The sequence below is a fragment of the Rhinolophus sinicus genome, chromosome 2, assembly GCF_057876585.1.
Source record: "Rhinolophus sinicus isolate RSI-liver-muscle chromosome 2, RSI-T2T, whole genome shotgun sequence".
NCBI classification, from domain to species: domain Eukaryota; kingdom Metazoa; phylum Chordata; class Mammalia; order Chiroptera; family Rhinolophidae; genus Rhinolophus; species Rhinolophus sinicus.
The window spans coordinates 19,303,300-19,316,992 of NC_142502.1; the positions used below are offsets into that span (position 1 = coordinate 19,303,300).

At 42.1% G+C, this 13,693-nt stretch overlaps 1 protein-coding gene across 4 annotated transcripts in view; it reads right to left on the reverse strand.

Moving 5' to 3' along the window:
* STX11 (syntaxin 11) overlaps positions 1-13,693 on the reverse strand; it is a 69,545-nt gene that overhangs the window by 23,246 nt on the left and 32,606 nt on the right. Inside the window, exon 1 of one of the 4 annotated variants that reach the window (XM_019744504.3) lies at positions 12,807-13,325. The exons of the other annotated variants lie outside the window; for them this stretch is intronic. The gene's annotated coding sequence lies outside the window, so the exon portion shown is untranslated. Of the gene's footprint in view, positions 1-12,806; positions 13,326-13,693 lie in introns of those variants that run through there. 4 annotated transcript variants of the gene reach the window in all.

Consider the following 13,693-nt stretch of genomic DNA (forward strand, 5'->3'; position numbering starts at 1 on the left):
AGCCACAAACTGCTTTCCTTCCAGACATGCCCTCCAACCAGAGATATCGCACCCTTCCCCCTCTCCTACCAAATTCAAACTTGCCCACTTAACCATCCCAGTCCTATGTTCCATCCTCTGCTTTTTAAGGCAATAAAGAGCTTAAAAATAGATATATTTTGGTGACTATATCTGCTCTTACATGCTAGTAACTTAAAATACTACTCAATCCAGAAAACACATCTGTATTTTAAAAGAGGACTTCTATTAGGTTGGTGCAAAAGTAATTGCGTAAAATATTCTGGGTAAAATAGCAAATTGACCATTACTTTTGCTCCCTTTCAACATCCTACCAAAGGAACTTTCAAAAAGGCATTCACTAATTAAGATAAGGAGTAGGAGACAAGAGGGCAGCAACAAAATTTTAGAAGTTGTACAGCAAATGGACAAATGATAATTAGCTTAGCAGATATAAGAAAATTGAATCTTAAGCTAACAACGGAGAAGGCCAAGGAACAACTTAAGTTACACCATACAATAAACACGCAAAGGCTCTGGAAACAGAAGTAAAGGCTGAATACCTATGGAAAAAGAGGTGATGGTGGGCTAACAAGAAATAGCATTTGGTTAGAAGCCTTTTGAAGAAGTGAGAATATCCACTATCCCATGTGCTTCCTTCCCCAGTAGGACAGAAGACAGGCTAGACTGTGAATGGAGACTGGGTTAGAGATCCCAACTGTAACGAGGAGGATTAAGTGAATGTTTTTAAGGAATGAGGAACCTCCGAACCCTCTTCCGTCACCTACTGTTTGGAACACTGACTTATATCCTATATCCTACAAGCTAGAGAATGGAAGATCCTTTTCCATAAGAAAGGAAGGGAAGGGATGGACGGAGAGAGGGCGAGAAGAAGGGAGGGGGGAGGGAGGGAAGAGGAGATGAAAAATGACAGAGAAAAGATGAGGAACTTAGAGGTCCAGTCCTTTAAGTTCAAATTCCAAATAACAGAATTCCAGAGAGAGGCCATCATGTAAGCTTGGAGAGACAAAGAGAGACAGACAGAGAAAGACAGAGAGAAAAAGATCACCTACAAAGCAGAGTCAAAAATGCCTTGGACTTCTAAATAGCAACAAGAGAAACCAAAAATAGTGGAATGCTATCTTTAAACTTTTGAGGAAAATGTACTTTCAACCCAGAATTCTATACGCAGCAATTCTGCACTCATCAATCACATGTGAAAGTAAAATAAAGATGTTTTTAGATATACAAAGTCTCAAATTTTTTTCTCTCATGTTCTCTTTCTTAGGAAGAGACTGGGGAATGCATTCTAACAAAACAAGGAAGCAAAAAAAAAAAGGTACAGAATAGAAAATCCTAACATGAGATCAAACACAGGAGAGAGGCAAAGGGCATCTTGGCATGATGACAAAGGGAAACTCCAAGATGATAGCTGTAAACTTGAATAAAAAGATCATCTGTCTAGATAAGGTGAGTACGCTGCAAGCGAGATTTCTCCAGAAAGATAAAACTGATAGAATTCCCGATAGGTCGAATTTCTTTAGAAAAGATTTAGACAATTTGGGGTTATGTATGTTGTCATGTATAAATAAAACTAATCTAAGAACAAAAACCAGACAATTAACTTCCAGGAATGCAAAAAAATTGTATGTAGTTATGGGAAAGTAATCATGATATATGTTTCAGTTGCGATTAGTGTTTTCATTACTATAAAAATATAACCACTGAATATTCATCTAACTCAAATTATGATATAGCTGTATTGGGAAGATGGGTAGGGAAACAGGACGGGTGCATGTCTGGCGGGGAAAGGGGTGAAAATGAGCCAAAACATCCTCTTCCCTACAGAAAAGTCAATAGATAATGCCTAAAATGGAAAAATCAAGAAAATAACACACTAAAAGAAGTGTATTATAAAGAGATGAATATAAATACCAACAGAATCAGCAAAAGGAGTTGAAAATGGATACCGTTGTGGAGAAATGAAATAGAAGAGGACATTTTTCCATTAGACTTTCACTTCTCATTAGTTTTATAGAACTAGTTTACCCTTTAATTATATATGTATGTTTGATAAAATTAACAACTAGGAGGGAGGGAGGGAGGGAGGGAGGGAGGGAGGGAGGGAGGGAGGGAGGGAGGGAGGGAGGGAGGAAAAGCTTTCTGAAAACCCAAAGCAGTAATGAAAAGTGCAATGCTGTGAATTTTGACTTGGGAGTACCAGGAATTTTAGGAATTCTCTCTCGAGCCTGCTTACTTTTTTCTCTCTTTCTCACATAAACACCTCTTTGCAGATTCCACTTTAGAATTAACACTTACACACACTTATAAGTGGAATCTGAAATTCTCCCCAAGTTAGTTTTTTGACTACACTAACTCCAAAATTCCCACCAGGGTTAAAAAAAATTTTTTGAAAAAGAAAATGATCCTAAAATAAAGCTCAAATAAATGATTAAAATTTTTTATAAATTGAGACGAACACAGCACAGGTGATGTGGGAACTCTAGCAGACATTACCACCTATCATAAGATAAAAATTAAAAGCATAATATTTTTGCAAACCTAATAATTAGATAAATGGAAGTGAATAAAATGTTGAGAAACAGACCAGTTATATATAAAATGTAATATGAAAAAGCCATCAAAAAATAATAGAAGAGGAAAATATTTAAGCAACCAGGCTAGTATAACTGAACAGCAAGAATTCATTTCTCTCTAATCCTTAACATTAGACGCCATAATATGCCTCTGGAACATCAAAAAATGAAAAATGCAAAATCAATAACAGAAACACTAATAGAAAGTAAAGCTGAATATCTGTATGCTGGGATAATTATAACTTTCTATGAGATTTGAGACTATGGAAGAAATTTCAGAGAAAAAGATAACCAAATTTGACTAAATAAAATTTGAAATTTCTGTGCAACAAAAAAGACTAACAAATATTAAGAATTAAAGCAAGAAACTGGAAGAAAATATTTGCTCACAACATAATAGGCCTTATGTAGTTACTCAATATTATATGAAGAGACAACCCCAACTGATAAGAAAATAAAATGTAAATAAATTGCTAAGCAAAATATATAGAAAGACAATTCACAGGAGATAAAATATTCTCAATAAAAATATGAAACAATACTCATTGTCTGGTATTTAGCAAAAATTACAAATTTAAAATAAAATACTAGGTTAGACTTCTTAACTTAGCCAAAATGGGGTGGTGTGGGGGGGATCAGATTTATCTATCTCTCAGTTACCAGACTAAATGGAAAGAATAAAAGTGAAAATACTTGTCTGTTTATGCTGCTATCAGTGGTAGGTGTAGTTACCAAGGTATCAACAGAAAGGAGAAAATATGTCTAGTACACTGTTTCAGCAAAGGGCAATTAATAACGACAAATTTTCAATTAAATAACAGCAAAAATATGCTGATTAAATGGATTTTCCTCTACCAATTATTAATCTTATCAGATGAGTTGACACTACTATAATTTTGATTCTTTAAGGAAGAACCTTCGTCTTCTAAAGCAAAAGGATAAACTATTTCATTTCACCACCATAGGCTTTTATTTAAAAATTCCAATTCTTAATGAAAATGTAAAAGTCCAACTTACTTGCAATTAACAAGCATTCAACTGGACTCACAGTGACTAAACTCACCACCTACACTGCAGCAATAAACCACGTTTGAAAAAATAGAAAGGGGAAGAAAAAATGTCCAGAATTATTTCACTTACCAGTCATATAACCATAATATACAATATTTACAGTAGAAGGAAGACAAGACATTAGAAAATAAATTAAGTTACGATTGAAATAAACCAAGGAATACGCCAAAGCACGGGAAGAAAGATGTGAGAAAACATGGCACATGGTCGTCAGAAGGCATTACATGTCCATTCACTTAAAGTCACACGTCAAGCCTGAGTTATATTCTCTCTTGCACTATAATTTTTAATTCCATATTTTTAGTATCAGTGTTGCTTTAAGCGGTTGGCTGGTGTTGACGTGTTTTGATTTAAATGACACAGCAGAATAGTCCGTATCTCCATCTATAATATAACTGGTCTGTGCTGCTCTATGATGACTAACCCTCCCCTCCCGGCAGTCAGTCAAATGGGTGATATTATTAACTAAAGGAGACATTCACAGGTTAAATATGCACATGCCAGCACTTGGCATACTTGCTTTGTGATGTCAGCCTAAACAAGAAATAGGTTCCCAGTAGAGAACCTTAACAAATAGGTTCTCACTTTCTCAATCCAAGAATCGCCTCTGAATTCAGTTACTATGTTTAAGGTTATATTTATTTAATGTAACCAATGTAATTAAATTGCAGTAGAAGAGCTGCAGGAGACTCAAAGATTAAAAACCAAGAAATCACAATAGCTGCCCTCAGCTAAGCCTACAATTTATATATAGGGAGAGCTCAGCAGGTATAGAAATAATAAAAGGGCAAGAACTGGCCAGAAAAGGAAAGGATGCAGCATGAACGTCTAAACTGGATGAAGATTACAAACTGGAAGACAGTGCTGCATCCTCTCTCACCAGGGCCACGAAAACGAAATGGAAAGATGGGAGGTACAGACATTGACCTCTGAGCAAATGTGCTTCAACCTGGGTCTATAATAGAACGCAAAGGTGAATGTGTCAAGCCTCCTCCTAGGCTAGCATCATCAGCTTCTCAAAATTCACTTTTCAAGAGCTGTGGTACAAGCTCATGCTTGTCAGAGCTCGAGGTTCATTTTCTTTTACTGTATATTACATATTAAAATATTAACAAATTAACTCTAGCAATTGCACATTGAATGAGATGCACAGAAATCTCCTTCTCTGTTCTTGCTACTTATTTTACTCAATAAATGAAGAAGTCATTTTCTTGTTCTCTCTTTGCCAATGCACGTGCCCACAAATGGACACACACACACACACACACACACACACACACACACACAGGATTGGTCAGTGTTGAACTAGATAGACCAAAAGATCTTCCTTTGTTAAAAAGAGGACCCACGTCTTATAACCAACGCCAGTCTTACAGCTTCTATTTTTATATTAATTATGTGTCTTAAGAATGGCAAGTTTCTCTGACCTTAGATGAAGCCTGGCTACTGGCTCTATGATCTCACACTTTCCAGTGCTTTCTCTTTCTGAGTACTCACCATATTCAATTATGGCCTTACTGACTATCTTGCCCACAAGCTCCCTGTGGTCAGCGGCTGTCCTTGCTTGCCGTGTCCCAGAGCAGCCAGCATGTAGGACAGCCTTCACAAATACTTGTTGAATAACTATGCTTGCCAGAATGATGATTCCTTTCAATCATTTTCAGTAAGACTAGGTCTCTTGTACACAAACATGAAAAAGATGGTCCTGGCCCTCAAGGCACTCACAGGCTGGTAGGAAGAATAATGGTAATCAAAGAAGGATACATGCGAGTACTTTCTGAGCTCAACGGAGGGCGGAGAACTCAGTCTGGGGAGGGGAATGGCAGACTTCCTAGAGAAGATGCTATGTAAACTGATTCTAAAGGGTTCAACAGGAGTTAGATGAGTCAGAGAAGCGGAAGGGAAGCACACAGAGACAATCTGAGCCAAGGCATGAAGCACTGAAATTATAGGAACTACAGCAATCTTGTAGGAGTGAACAAAACCTATCAGAATATCTTAGGAGTTTATTAGATTATCCATTAGGTGACTAATATTTCCTGCAACGACCTGACTCAAAATTGGTAGATTTAAAAGTGCTTTTCCTGGAGGTGGCTGATTAGCTCAGTTGGTTAGTGTGTGGTGCTAATAACACCAAGGTTGCCGGTTCGATCCCCACATGGGCCACTGTGAGCTGCGCCCTCCTAAAAAAAAAAAAAAAAAGTGCTTTTCCCTTTGAAGAAAAAGAAATGTTCACTGTTTCAATGAATCAGATATTGTATTTTCCTGTCAGAGTTCTCTCTCTCATCCTATTAGATGGTCATTTAAGGTTTTAATACAGCACCTCAAAGCTTCAGCTAGCATAGGATTTCCTGGAACCTTCTTATGTCTCCTAGAAAGTGTACTGGTTCCTATAAATTCACTGACCCTATCCCAATCCACAACTATTCAAGGAATTTGGCATCTCTCACCCACCTATCTAAGATACAGAGTGAACAAGTATTTCTGTTACAGTTTCAGGATTGTAACAATGCACGTCTCACCCGGTTTTAGTTCTAATTTTCTATTACATGCGTGGGTGTGCTGATTAGTAAAAGGCCCAGCCAGAGGCAGCTCTCTCTCCAGCAACTTTGGTCAGAAGCCAGCCAAGGAATTCCGGCCAGGCTATCTGCTGGCTACACCAGAAATGTGCTACGAAAGACAAGGGGTGAATGTTACTGTGTCTAGCCCACTAGGATTGAGGCTGAGGTGTTTCTCTGTTGTCCCATGGTTCCCATGGCTTCTTGCTAATTTCAAAAAGCCCAACAGGCTTGGTCACCATCAAGGGCATTCGGGTAATGGTTCTGAAACTATAACGTGTCTCAAAATCATCTGGGGAATATTTGTTTAAAAATGTCAATTCATGGGCTTCACTCCTAAAGATTATGTTCCGGTAGATCTTGAAGGTGAGCCAGGATTTTCTGTTTTCTTTTGTTGTTCTTGTACTTGATGTTTGGAGGCGGTGGGAGGGGGGGGATGAGAGGGGGTCAGGGGGGAGAGTCAATATCCCAGGGAATAATACTGATGCTTAAAATACACAGGCTACACATCGAGATTCACTGGACTGGTTTGGGGCCTTTCAAAGGCTTAGAAAGAAGAGAAAGGGGAGGATGGAGAGAAAAGGGACGATGTAGCCTAATATCACAAAACTGTTTACCATTTAACAATATTAGAGCCTAGAATTATAGCAAAGACCAGTATGCATTACATTTTTGTTCTGGGTCTGGACAGCCCAGGTTTTTCTGTTAGTTGTCTCTATTATGCACCACTACTCCACTGGTCCTCGCTTACCCTCTTCTGGCTCTTCTCCTGCTCCTAATCTTCCTGGCATTAAGGCTACTTGCTGTCTGGTCAGCTATTCTAAATTCTTAAGGGCCTTGGACAAAATGCCAACTTTCAGGCTCCACTCAGCAGGGTGATGGTCTGGGTCAGAAAGACACAAGCAAGTCCATGCAGAGGAGAACGCTCTCTTCCACACCACCGCTGTGGATGATGGCTTCTCAGATCGCTTCAGGAACACGGTCCTCGTTCCCCCAGTTGTCAGTAGTGTTGGTGGCCAAGGGCTCACAGCTCCAGGAATTGCCCTTGACTGAAGGAAGCTGTTTAGCCCAAGATGACACTTCTGCCTCAGTGCAGCCCACATCCAGTGACTCGTTAATGGGAAGGATACAATGACCAGCTCCCTTGCTTCGAGGTGGCAGAAAATTTGGAAGGGACATCCCACAGTTGCCCTCTGCTGAGGCCACCATTGTACATGCCCTGTGATTCCATTTTTCCCTGTATGTAAACCCGCTGACCTCTCTCCCTGTCAAGTGTTGTTCCCATTGCTCCTCCCAAGAAACCTCCTGTATGCAAATCTGAGTCTATTTCTAGGGAACTTGACCTAAGGTACTCAACTTGCCTCTTTCAGTCAAGCACAGTGTGTGGTGGGCCTCTGTACATTACTTCCTGGGTCATTGTGGGTGGTCACTTAATCTGTCCAAATGTCTCCTTCATCTATAGAATTCAGATACAGGGAACAACAATAATACTACTTATTATTTCTATTTTGCCAGGCTTTTATGAGAATTAAAAGAGACAATAGTTCTTTGTAAATAATGAAGAGCTATATATCACTATATTTTGGTTTATCGTGCAGTAATTAGGGAAGAGGGGAGGAAGAAGTAGGATGTCTACTAATACTAGACAATTCGGCTTACACACTGTGTCCCACTTTACCTCAAATCACCAGATTTGTGTCCCTGATCAATAACACACCCACACACATAACAGAAAACTAGAAATAAAACCACGAGGTTAGACGTGCATTGCTACAATCTGGAAACTGAAACAGAAGACAGAATGCTATTTATTCATTGTTTCCTTCTGAAGACAGCAACAGAGCACTTTCCACTATTCTGTAAAGTTGGAATTTACAGTATTACCCAATAAGTTATGAAATGAGTAATGGAATGTCATTTTACATCTCTGAACACAGAAACAAGTAAAACAGTTGGGTATATAAAATGAGGACTACTTTTCTAGGCAATTTAGTATTTTTTGGATTACCCTGATAATGTATCCAGTGAAAAGAAAAAAACAGTACACAAATTAAGCTGAAAACATTTAATTAGGTCAAGAAGGATAATTGGAAATTACCAATTCCAAATTACCAAAACTCTGCTTCATATTAAAATTACCAAACTGTTAAGCCTTGCAAAGAACTTGAATGAGATGCACGAGTCACGTCTGGGATCCACAGACCCAGAAGGAGTGATAAACAAATGACTTACTCTGACAGATGGTTTCCTTATCAGTGAAAGTCACAGAATGGTTACAACTGGGAGGGCCTTAGACACCTGCCAGAGCCCCCAACTCTAGTGGTTCTCTGCTCTCAGGGAAACCACAGTCGAATTGAAGAACAAAACAAATCCACATGAATCATTAACCAAAATCCTTCCCTTTCTTGTTAGCTGCGCACTGAACGAATTACAGACAGGGATGTAGAGATTCAGCCCAGGCATCAATACACGGTACGGATCATCCCAGAAGGCCTCACATCAGTCTCCAACAGAGGGAAACTATAAATAAATATCTTGATTTCCTGGTAAATCTGAAGAAATGCTGAATGAAACGTTTTCTTCGTGTGTAGAGAAAACAAGTTTTAAACAGTTGACCATTGTAAAATTTCACCCGATGAGTTTGCTAACTCAGTTTAGGTACAACATGAGTTCAGTGCTTATAATCCTTAAACGATCCAAAGTAGAGGCCTCTGAGGAAAAGATAATTAGTCCTTGCTTGTTGAACAAAAATCAGAGTATTAATCCAAGTCAGGGTAGGTGGAGTCATAAAACAATGAGAATAGTAAAGAGTTGGGGCCAGTTTTGGGAGGGAAAAGGGGCGGGGTTGTCAGTCAAAACCACCTTTATCAGCACCAAAGGACTCTTCCTGGATGCTGCAAACAGGGAGCAGGGCTCGAACCCAGGACACTGGGGCCATTTTGCCAGGCCAAAATCAAGAGGATGGGATACAGCAGGCTAGCTTCATTTAGTAAGATTATGGAAGTTAAAGGCTGGAGGGGGCAGGTAAGCACCTGCTTCAGGGTAAAACCAGAACAAAACTGTCCCCAGAAGGCAGATCACCAACCAGGAGTGTGAGATCTGGTGTTGTTAGACCTGCCTGCATTTGTTAGTGATTCTTCCTCCATTGGACCCTGCACTGAAGATTAATAGCCCCGGCCAGGCTTTCTGTTTCCCCACGGGGGGATATCACAGGTCTTAGCAACAAAACAGAGTGCATCTAAAAAATACACAGCTCAACGCTCAGTGCTTGGGAAGCGAGGTAACCAAGGCTGCTCTAAGGTCTGGGAACCTTCAGTCACTGTGAATCTCCATTAAAATGTTTAGAATTTCTAATTATTCTAGGTTTATTCCTAGGTCAACCAGGTATGTCTTGTGGTGGAGCTAGGGGCAGGGGTGCCATGCAACACCATAGTGCCATTGGGGGCCCCTCTTAAGTATTGGGCTACTCCTGGATGAGGGAGAATTGTTGGGGTCAGGACAATGACTCCAATTTCAGTATGCCACCATATCCAAGACTTCATTCATTCATTCATTCATTCATTCATACAGCATCCCATAATAGTGTGGTTCAGAATGCAAGCTCTGAAGCAAAGTGCTTGGGATTAATTCTTGGTTCTATCCATTACTAACATTGCACTTTCTTCACCTGTCAAAAGCAGTCAATTATAGTGCCTATCTCACAGGATTGCAAGTGAGTAGTAAACGACTGAATTCACATAATGAGCTTAGACTAGTGCCTTGCACTAATAAGCTCTCAATAAATTTTACTTATTATTATTATTATTCATTCATTCATTCAAAAATTTTTAATGAATGCTAATTATGCGTCAAGCACTGTATGAGGTCCTCCTTATCTTTTATCAAAAACATTCCCATCAATTTAGATTCCTGTCGTAGTTATCAACTAGGAATGTGCACAGCGTCCTAAACTCCTCCCTCTCCCTCACTGCCCACTTCTACAGAGGACCAGGTTCTGCCTGTTAACCATCTGTCGGCTCCTTCCATCTTTTTCCGTTCCTCACTATCAATGTGTCTTCTTTAATTTCTCTTTTCAAAGATGACAGTAATCTCTTCTGTGTTTCCCTAAGGTGTGTCACTCTCATCCAACGGATTGTCCATCTTGATTCTGAATGGTCTTTCTGACAATATCATTCACTGGCTTAAAGGATAAACTCACAGCTCCCACACGGCACACAGGCCTGTGTCGTCTGGCCCAGCCCATCTCTCCAGCTGTCACCCCAGGCCTCACCCCCACTACACAGGCTGGAGTTCCCTGACTATATCACACTGATCCTGCTGCTGAGCCGCTATTTCTCCATCTTCCTGACAACTCCTCTTACATTAAGGTTCATTATTTAATCAGTCACCACTTCCTAACACTTATCAGGAGTAAAGCCGGTGCCAAATTCAGGGAGTACGATGATCACATACTCAATCCGTTCTTCCTCATAACGTGACTTTGAGGCTCTAGAGGGAGACATGACGTATGGAAATTCAGGTAAAATTGTTTAAATTTACCACTGTTTCCCTCACTAGTTGGCTATCGTATAGAATTAGAGAAATTGAGTATATTTTGGCATCAAGTCCAAAAGCACCTCAGCAGATTTCAATCCCAACAGTAAACCGACCTAGTAGATCTAGTCGTTTTGACTCACACAGCTACAATGTGTTAGAAGAGATTTCAACTATAAAAACAATGATCAGGAAGTTGCTTCAAAAGGTTGCTATAAAGTTACAAGCCATTAATTATTCATTCTTTTTTACAAGGTAACTGAAAGTTCCTGCAATTGTCTAGGGGTAATAACAGGCTGGGTTTATTTTTACATGGTTATTTTACATGAAGTAAGGTTAATTCAAACAATTTTTACATCATGCCTTTCTAATTAATATATTTTCACACCACTTATTGAATGAGATGCTTACTGAATAAGCACAACAGGCTGCCTACACAGACAAGTAGATGACAAAATGCCAAGCCTTCCTCATTCTTCCAGCAATGACAACCCAGACCTGCAGAAATGTTGGTCATATTGGGACAGAAGCCCTGCTCTGGGCATAGATGTGTCACAGCACTCTTCTCTGTCTTTTGGATTTTCCAGTGGTTTCTGGCCTTCCACACTAGTCTGTAGGGCCCTGGTGGGCAGGTTCCTGTCTTATTCGTGGTGAAACACACAGAGCTCAGTGAGGAATATGGCAGAGAGAATGTGCTAGATACCTGTATGCTGGACTGACCCCGGCTCAGCTCAGCTGCAATAAACTGCCACTGCCCTTCACAATAGTGTCTTTTGAGATAACTTACAGTGTGTTTCTAGGAGCTACTTACTATCCAGCTGCAAGAAGGCCTACCGGCTTAAACATTTTAATTTTTCAGCTCCAACTGGTATACACCGTCTTCAAAAATTTTCATGAGGTTTTAGCACTAATTTACTAAAGGCAAACCATCCAAAATCTTTTCATTCAGAGAGGGACACACAAGCACTGTGTAAAACGAATTTCTGCCATACCATGCCAGTGAAACTAATAACAAACTGGTTCTTGAATAATGAAATTAATTTTCTCTTGGGCCGCTGTGGCAAAGCACGTGATTTTAATGGTTATCTTACTTCAATCAGCCTAGTGACCCTAGCTGGTATGTTGTACCATCAGGCCCTTTCGAAAACTGAAAATTTAACTGTTACTTCTTATATACCACCTGCCCCAGTTTAGCAGTGTACCCATTTCATAACTTAGTGGTATTTTAAATACAGTCAGAGTAAACTTCACTTTTCAAAAGTTCATTAACAAAGTTGCACCGTTAAGAGCAGCCCTGTGACTCATTTTCAGATACCCATGTGGAAACAACTCCTCCCTTTGCTGAGAAACGCTTCAAGTGCGTGAGAACCACAGGAAGTAATAACACAGATCTCAGAGGAGTCTAGAATTCCCTCTCGAACAATGTGGTTCTCATAGACGCTGCCAGTACTTCTTGACTCCATTCTTCTACAAATAAGTTTCATGTGGGCTTGGAAGGAGCTGTCTGAAAGCTGTATCAATTTCTCCGTGTTTCCTGGCTCCTGAGTCATACTGTCAAGTCAAGAAGTCCCCAGTCTGATATTTTTGAGAAAGTGCAACCTAATAGGAAGTGAAGAGGTGACCAAGCCGAACTAATGCCCCCACTAAATCAAAGAAGAAAAAAAACCCAAAACCCTCCAGGCTTTCGACTTAAAGCAAAAGTAGTCTTAGGCGGAATGTTATGGGAAGCCTACCAACAGGTATCTTTGAAATAATTCTAGAAGCTCTGAATGCGCAATCCTTTGCCCAGTGGGAGAAAAAAGAATCACTCCGGGCGTATGACAAATCCGTATGACAAACCCAATGCCGTGTTCCCTGAGGTGGCAAGGGGCGGCGTGAGCCCTGGGGACAGACCCGAAATCCCACCAGAGGCATCCCTCGTGTCCCCAGCCAGCCAGTCCCCTCAACCGGGACGCCCATCCCCACAGTTTCCGCGCAGTCTCGCGGGGCGCGTCCTCGCTCCTGGGGCGATTAAGGAGAGAAAAAGAGACAGAAGGAGAGAAAAACGAACCAGGAACGGGCCGGAGCGCGCGAGCCGAGAAGCCCTGTCCCACGCGGGCGCGGGTCCCGCGCTGGGCGCCGGGGGGAGGAGGAAACCTGCTGCGTGACTCCCGGCGTGTCGGATGGCCACTCCACCGCGGCCTGAGCTCCGCGCGGCCGCCGCCGCATCTAGGCGCCGCCGGCCCAGCCCTCTCGGCGTCGGAAGCGCCCACGGCAGGGGACCAGGCCCCGCCCCGGGAAGACAGCACCGGGTCCCCGCGCGCGTCCCCGCCCCGCCTGGATTCGGTGCGCTCCTGACCGCGGGGAGCCCGGCGGACCCGCTCGGGCCTCTTCCTCTCCCCCTCCCGCCCCCAGACGCGCGCGGTGTGGCGCGTCCAGCCGCGGGTGAGGGCTGCCCCGAAGGCACGTTACGCCCCATTCCCATCTCTCTCTCCTTCGCGCCCCCAGCGCGGGGAGGTGTCCGGGAGGCGCCGGACTTTCCCCGGGAATCTCCCCTGCGCTGGTGACGGTGGCTAGTGCCCGAGTTCCCCGCGGCGGGGACGCTCAGCCGGGTCTGAGTGTGGGTGTGATCGCGGGTCTGAGAGGCGGCACCTGCAATGCCCCTCGAGCGGAGTCCGGAAGGCTGCGAGTCACCCTGGGGCTGAGCACCCTGAGCCTTCCCGGAACTCACCGCGACTCACCCCCCTCGAGTGGACCTGACACCAGCTGGATTCATTCATTCATGCAGCGCCCATTGCGTGTACTCAAGTGCCGAGGAGACACCCGTGGTCAAAAATACCGCAAGCCCCTGCCCGCAAGGACCTGGCATTCAGGGACAAAGATAAACAGATAAAGTGTGTATTATACGTGAGGTCTGGCATGTGGTAAGTATCTTGAATAACAAGGCTGAGGCTTAAA